We start from the raw sequence: 8,293 nt of genomic DNA, 5'->3' as shown, positions 1-8,293 counted from the left end.
ACTGTCCATCACAGGGTTTACGAAGCTTGTAGTTGCTTAATACTCTTAACACCATCCATCAAACATGTCCACAAATAAAATCCCTCTAAGCCCCCTAAATCCTTGTTGGAAAATGAAAGGTTTATTAAAAAAATAAAATAAAATCCTGGCTGGTGTAGCTCAGTGGTTGAGCGCTGACCTGTGAACCAGGAGGTCAGGGTTCAATTCCCAGTCAGGGAAGATGCCTGGGTTGCTCAATCCCCAGTGCAGGGCGTACAGGAGGCAGCCGGTCCATGATTCTCTCTCATCACTGATGTTTGATGTTTCTCTCTCTCTCTCTCTCTCTCTCTCTCTCTCTCTCTCTCTTTTTCTCTCTCCCTCCCTTCTCTCCCTCTCCCTTTCTCTCTGAAATCAATAAAAATATATTTTTAAAAAAGAAATCCCTTAAACAAAAACAAAGTCGTTATGCTGTGTGGCCCTGGGTCCACGTTTCCCGTTGTCCACGAGACTGCCCAGAGCCCGTGGGCCCCGTGGGTGTGGACCCTTCACGCTGCGGAGAATCCGGGCTGTGCCAGGTGGTGGCGGCGTTTTCAGAATAGTGGTGCCAACCGGTGTAGCAGCCGGGCCACCCAACCACAAAACTCGCTTCTCGGGCCTTTGTGCGTGTTGTTTGATCGAATCCGGTGGTGCCGAAAGGCACAGCACAGTGGCATGTGGGCCGGAGCGTCTTCAGGCTGGCGAAGAAGGAAATAGAATAATCGTGTTACCACGCAGGCTGATGCTGCTGCTCGGGGGACCTGGGCTGTGACCCCACCGAGGCCGGTCGGTGCTGCTGCCCCACCGCCTGCAGGAGGCGGCTCACGAATCGCACCGACTGCCGACTAATTCCAATGAAAACCTGGCACACCCCCGGCTGCTCTGAAATGCGCTGCCTTTAGGTGGGAGAGAGGAGCGTCTGCGCAGACAGAGGCGGGTTCTGCCGCGGGACCGTCACTTCACTCCTCCCGCAGCTGCTGTGTCTCAGGAAGGAGGCGGCGGGGCCCCCATAGCTAGCTGCGGTTCCCAGAGCAAAGCAGAGCCCTGGGAATGAGTGGGGTCTGAACCCGCACCGTCCTCCGCAGCCTCTGGAGCGTCCAGGCAAAGGAGGAGGGGCAGGGGCAGGGCTGAGGCCAGAAAGCAGCCCTTGCTGGGGCCCCTCAGTCACTCCTGCACCTGCCACTCTTCCTCCTATTGGAGCCCCAGTCCACTGGGTACCTCCAGTAGGTCATTCTGCAGAGCATCCTGCAAGCTGAGGTCCCAGGAGCATCCCCCACTCAGGCCTGATCGTTTATCTCGTGTTGCTTTTTGTTCAGGAGCCTTCAGGAGTTGCTCACCGTTTCTCAGGATCACATTGAAGGTGGCAGAGCTGGTCACAGCCTTCCACTCCCAGCACCGCATATCTGGGTCCAGCTCTGAGCTGTTCACTCACCTGACTCTACAGGCGATCCAGGTCCCCGTCCCAGCACCACATACCTGGGTGAGGGGCTATGAGCTATCCACTCACCTGACTCTACGGGTGACCCAGGTCCCAGGACCCCTCAGTGGAAAGACAGCTCTCTCCATTGACTGCCTTGATCCCCGTCAGCACCCCGTTGCCCCGTGTCCGTGCCGTCCTGCTCTCTGTGTAACCCTGATGCCCGCACTGCTGGCCGGGGCAGCGTAACCGGCAGCAGGCAGCGTGGGTCCTCATTTACTCCTTCCCTAACGGCTCAGCTGTGCTCGGTCACTCGCATTCCCACGTGAATTTCAAAATCCTCTTCTTGATTTCCAAACAAGCCACACAGCCTGCTGAAACTTCTGCCTGGAGAGGTCAGTTTGGGGAGAGTTACCAGGTTAGTGATATTGAGCCTTCCCACCCATGAGTGGCATTTCAGTAATTTCGTCGTTTTCAGATCTTACGCGTCTTTTACTAGATTTACCCCAAAGCATTTTGTGTTTCTGATGCTGTTCTACATGATTTTGCTTTGTTTTCTTCCAATTTCTGATGCATTCCCAGCACTTGGAAATGGAGTTGACCTTTATAACCGCCTGTGTCCTGCACTTCTTAGTGAGCTGCCCTCGCTGAGGCCTCACACTGCCCGGATGGGCGGATGGCTGTGCTGCCTGCGAGCCACTGGCAGAGCCTGCGGGGCTGTGAGGTGGTGAGAGCGGCCGGCCCCTGCTGAGCTCAGGGAAGCCCGTCCTCTGCTCCCAGGTGGTGCTGCCTGCTGGCTGTGCCTATGGCTCCATCAGTGGAGAAAGCCGCTTCCTCTTCCTGGTTTGCCAAGGATTGTACCTGAGCCTGAAGCAGCATTTGTCAAGCGCTCTGTCTGTGCCTGTGAACATGATCATCTCATTGTATTTTTAACTTTGTAACGTGGTCCGCCACCCGTGCTACAAGGCTGTATGTTCTGAGTGAAGGTCCCGGGTGTGCAGGGTCCGAGGAGGGGCCAGGCCCGGGGACCGTGGTGTCTGGCCTGGCCCGGGGGAGATGGTAACGAGACCCGAGAGTGACATGGCACCTGTGGGGCTGAAGGTCTAGACTCCTGTGCCCCCCGTGCCCCCGTGTCAGCAGGACACTGTCTGCACACCTCACGCCGACCGTGCTGCGGACCTCCCCCCGGAACCTCAGTGCAGCACCTGGGGCTGCCCCGGGTGTGCTGTCCGTGAGGCCACGTCCTCTGGTCTGTGTGGGCTCCTGGCTCGGCCGTCTGTCCACAGGCACACCTCCCTCAGGCTGCTGCCCACCGGCACTGCAGCGGGGCGGGCTCCGGATGGCACAGCGTCCCCCTGGGGACCTCTCTGCGTCATCCCTCTGTCCCCCTCCGTGGAGACCTCCTGAGGTCAGCCGGCTGCTGTGTCCCCCCACTACCCCTCCCACTGAGGGTAGCTGCGCTGTACCAGCCGCACCGGGCACACGGGTCACCTTGACAGTGGGGGGCCTTCAGGTTTGGTGGCATTTGGAAATCTCCGTCACTGCCTCTTCAATCACCGACTAACCTAGGTCTGTGTTGATAGTTTTATACTGTGCTCATCTGCACTCAGGTCTGAACACATGTAGTTACTAGTAAGTCACACGTGCACTGACACGCGAGACCAGAGGAAACGGGACTGGCTCAGCTCCCATTTCGGGCAGCCATGTCATTGGCACATCGAGGCTGGTAGAGGGAGGGGGGAGGGGCACCCATGGCACAACTAAATGCCACCTGCCGATGAGCAGAGACCACAGCTCTGGGTCCCACCGCGACAGGCAGAACCTCCAGGGCCATCACCTGGGGTTCCTTACCCCCAAACAGCCCATCACACTTGCAAGTACCTTTTAGATCGTTCACACTAACTAGTTATTGTTTAAAAACGTGCCCAGTGGAGAGCACAGAAGTTTGTGGCACGTGATGCTGAAGGCGTGGCTCCGTGGGGAGCCCTGGACGAGGGCATGAGGCTGTCCCTGACACGGGGACGAGCAGCCACGGTGGCCCAGCTCGCCTGCAGGATGGGGCATGGGGCACCGGCTCTGGAACCTGCCGTGTGCGTGTCTGTGGCATCTCAACACGAGAAGCCTGAGTCCTGGGCCCCTTCTCAGTGCAGCTAATGCTACGCTCAGTAAAAGCAGGCCCTTCAGTAAGTGGGAACTTCTTAGGGGAACAGCTGGCCCTTTAAACCTCAGGAGGCACATCCTCTCACCCCCTCGCCCAGCTGTGAGGCCCGCTGCCGGCAGCACACGGGAAGGACAGAGGAGGCGCTGAGCTCGGATTGTGTGAGTCGTTTTAAAAGACGTGTTTAAGCTCTTGGTTCTCTGGAATTCGGCAAGTGGAATTCATATTGAGACCATTACACTTCTTCCAGGAATAAGACCTAAGGATAAGGTTATTGTTACTGAAAACTCGCTTAGGATATTTCTGTATAAAGCTTTCATGTGCGTGCACATACACACACGCTCACACTCAAATGCATACACACACATGCACCCACACTCACTCACATATGTTCACACTCACACATACACAATCTCACACACATGCACACACATGCACACTCACATGTACACACTCACAATACACTCATATGCACACACATGCATATATGCACTCTCACATGCACACACTCAACTCACATGCACTCACTCAGATCCGCCCTCAAACACGTAAAGGATGTCAGACAGAACAAGCTGGAAGGCCAGGGCATTGGCTGCTGTTCCCCAAGACACACCTGAGGAATGAAGGGACGGGAGGCGCTGGAGCCACTGTGAGCTGGAATCTCTCATTTCTAGACTATTTAGCAGCGGCGGGTGGACTGTTAGGGGCTGCTGATGTCATTAACTTCTGGTAAGTCCACAGTGTTTCTTGCAACAAACAGTGGTATTTTGCGCGAACTCCTTCACATTAATATAGATGATTGTTTCAGTGATCTTGTTCCTTTCTCAATCTTCAGCACCTACTGATCAACATTTCTTAGAATCTTAGATCAGTTTTCTCCTGCTGTGTATTATGCGGGCCCGAAGAACAAAAGTTTATTCTCACTGCCTCAATGTTTGCAGAATTAGGACGTTAAACATGCTATCCAACAGTGAGGAGGCTTCTTTAGTAAGGAATATAAACATTTGTTTTACAGCCTCGTGTTAAGCATTTTTCTTTTTTTTTCTTTTTTTAAAAAATATATTTTATTGATTTTTTACAGAGAGGAAGGGAGAGGGATAGAGAGTCAGAAACATCGATGAGAGAGAAACATCGATCAGCTGCCTCCCGCACACCTCCTACTGGGGATGTGCCCGCAACCCAGGTACATGCCCTTGACCGGAATCGAACCTGGGACCCTTCAGTCCGCAGGCCGACGCTCTATCCACTGAGCCAAACCAGTTTCGGCTAAGCATTTTTCTCAGGGAAGGAAATAAAGTTGGACCCGCTGGAGTAGAAGAAAGCTGTTGCGTTCTGCCCCGTTCATGGCCGAGAATCCAGGATGCTGACAGGGCCCCTGTGGAAGGCTCCCGAGCGAGCTCTCACGCTGTCACACAGCCCATCAACAAACGGTGACGACATCGTGTCGAGCCCAAGGCGGTCCGGGCAGTGAGGCCGGCTGCAGAGGACGGCGCCCCGCCGCTCGGAGATGGACACTGGATGAGCGAATGCAGGGTGTGTGAGCCCGCACGGGGAGGGTATGAGGATGGCGAGGATTCTCCTTTCTGTAACAGGGACACCTCTCAAGATCGAAGCGACACCAAGATGCTGAAATGCGACTTTAAAAAAGTAGAAATACCTAAAACCTAAGCGTAACTTCTATGCCCCCTGGATTTGGGACCCTCAGGAGGTTCTTGCTCCCAGGCACATTTCCTCCGACCTACTTACCTCCACATATTCACAGCCACAAGACACATTTCCCAAGCAACACATCAGCGAAGGTAAAATGAGTCTTTCCAGTGCCTGTCCTCCCTCTCTCCTTCCCTCCCTCCCTGCTCTGGGAGAGGGGGCAGTGCAACAATGTAACACACCAAAGAGGCTGCAGGGCCTTCCGGGACCCTTGCTCACACTCAGCAGTGAGACCACTGTGATAGTCTGGAGCAAAGTCATGGACTTGCATGTGTGAGCTTCGCATAAAATGATGCTCTCTAGACACACACCCGTGCACACACACATGCACACACGCACACATCATATAGATGTTTCTTAAAAGCAGCGTGTGGACTGTACTGTGCAACCCCAAGAATGAATCCCCAATGCATATGCTTATGCTGCAACCTCCAGTCATGATTAATCTATAAAGTGCTCTCGCTAGCAGCCAACAACTGAAAATCGGGGGATGAGGAGGAAGAGGGGAAGGGGAGGAGGGAGAGGGGAGGGGGCAGGAGGGGGAGGAAAGGAAAATAAATAAGCCAGTGACTATGAAACAGACAGAATTCAACATCCACAAAGACCTTGAAGGCCCATAGCCAAAGCTAATAATTAAAGAAGGACACGGGCCCCACCGTAGTGCTGAGTCCCTCTTGGAATCACTGCGCTCCGACTCCATGGGACCTGCGCCTGTCCCTTTCCTGCGAAAAGAAGGGAGCGGGGAAGAGGAGGTTTCTTCAATGCGGCTCCCTTCCTGCTGCTCGCCTGCAGGCCTCTCCTCGACGCCCATCGATGCTCTTAACGCCCATCAGACCTGCAGAACGGCCGTGCGCCACGCTGCGCTGTTGCTAAGGGCCGCAGGAGCCGCAGGGCCCAGGGCTAACATATCGAAATGCTTCTCAATAGGGTGCTTTGGAGGAACAGGGACCGCCCCCGGTTCTCAGGGCCTTGAACAGGCGGGAGGCAGGTCAGGCCACAGCTTTGTCTGCCGTGTCCTCCAGGACACGACCTCCAACCTGGGAAGGCCCAGCACCTCTCCCCGCTCACGTGACTCGTGGTTTTGGGGGTGGCCTCCCCAGCGTCCCCGACGGGAGGTGCTGCGATCACACCACCGGTATCTGGCTTCCTTCCTCGCCTCCCCGCATCCTGGGGCACCGTGGGGGAAGGCAGCACCCCAGCCCCGGGCAGACGTTCTCTGACGCGCCCTGCCAGCCGCGCAGCTGTCCCTTTATGTGCCGCGACGGGAGCGCAGCCGGGGGCACCCGAAAACACAGGATCTAAAAATACACCGCTCAAACAAACGACAGGAGAAACGAGACCCAGTCCGTCCTTGTGAAATAGTCTATAATTTCAGATACAAACTGCTGCAGAGCCACCCTTCGACAGCTAAATGATCATCTGGGAATTTACATGTTTTAAAGTTATCTCCGGCGAGCTCCAAATTTCGTATTTTACAGAGCTGAAATGTCTACAGGGGGAGTCCTGTTTTTCCTTCAAAACTGAAACTGAGCATGAATATAATTCTAAAATGAGATTACTGTCTATAAAACGTTGTGTGTTCAGGTAACCTTCCTGCCTACATTGTTAGAACCAAGTAACTTCTCAGGATGACACTTCCTCTCTACGGCGCGGCTCCAAATAGATGGGTTCGGAATTTGGGTTTCATTTTAATTTGTTTCTGGTTTTGGATTCCTCTATAGCAGGGGTCCTCAAACTACGGCCCATGGCCACATGCAAATACAAATATTGTATTTGTTCCCATTTTGTTTTTTTACTTCAAAATAAGATATGTGCAATGTACATAGGAATTTGTTCATAGTTTTTTTTAAAACTATAGTCCGGCCCTCCAACGGTCTGAGGGACAGTGAACTGGCCCCTGTTTACAAAGTTTGAGGACCCCTGCTCTATAGTGTATGCTCCTTGAAATCACTATCACATTTTCTCATCTCTTCTCCCACAACAAGCTGTGCATTCTGCGCTGCTCTCAGCTATTTCTCTGAAATGGAACCTAAAGGGAGAAACACGCTCTGGCTTCAAGTTCCCTTCAGCATCCGTGACCGTGTCACCCTGTGGATTCCTAACACTCAGGAAGGTCGAAGGTAAGGCAAACGTGTTTGAGAATCGCTACGGCCAGGCTTCCGGGAAGCGTCCTTTCCCAGACAGAATGGCTCTGCTCTGAGGACTCAGATCTGGAAGAGCCGCTGGCTGTGGAGCGGGAGGGCGGGCTCAGTCCCCGTCGGACAATTCCCCTCGCGCCTCGGTGGGCCACTCTCCTGCTCCCCTGTTCGGTACGTCTGCTCCTGTGTTGTTCACTCCAGGAGGCCCCCACCTGGTGTGCGTGTCACTGCTATGGCCGCTCCTGTGCAGATCTTAGCACAGCGAGTGCCTGCGTCTGCGTGGCGGGAGCAGTCACGTTTCCTCAGAATTGCTGGAAACGAGCAGCAGTGCCGTGGGGGTGTGAGCGCTCAGCTGCCTCTTTATTTTAAGCTGACCTGCGGCCGGGAGGTGTCACATAGGAGCAACACCTGCTCCATTTCACAGGCCCGGGTAACAGCGAGTCCCATGGGCCATCGTGTGGACACGTGGGACCTGGCCCGCATCCCGTCCACAGTGAGGAGTCTTGGGAATCTGAATTTCCTTATGGCTACGTCAGCAATAACCAGGGGCAATAACCAGCATGTGCACAGTGCACCCGTGCACACGCACACACACATATGCAGACGCACACAGACAACGCACATGCACACTGACACACACCCACACACATGCACACACACATGCAGATGTACACAGACAACGCACATGCACACTGACACATGCACACACACGCACACACATGCAGACGTACAGACAACACACATGCACACTGACACACACACACGCACACACACATGCAGACGTACAGACAACACACATGCACACTGACACACATGCACACACATGCAGATGTACACAGACAGCGCACATGCACACTG

This window comes from Myotis davidii, unplaced genomic scaffold (genome assembly GCF_000327345.1).
Source record: "Myotis davidii unplaced genomic scaffold, ASM32734v1 scaffold446, whole genome shotgun sequence".
Lineage (NCBI taxonomy): Eukaryota > Metazoa > Chordata > Mammalia > Chiroptera > Vespertilionidae > Myotis > Myotis davidii.
Note: the sequence above shows the minus strand (reverse complement) of the source record.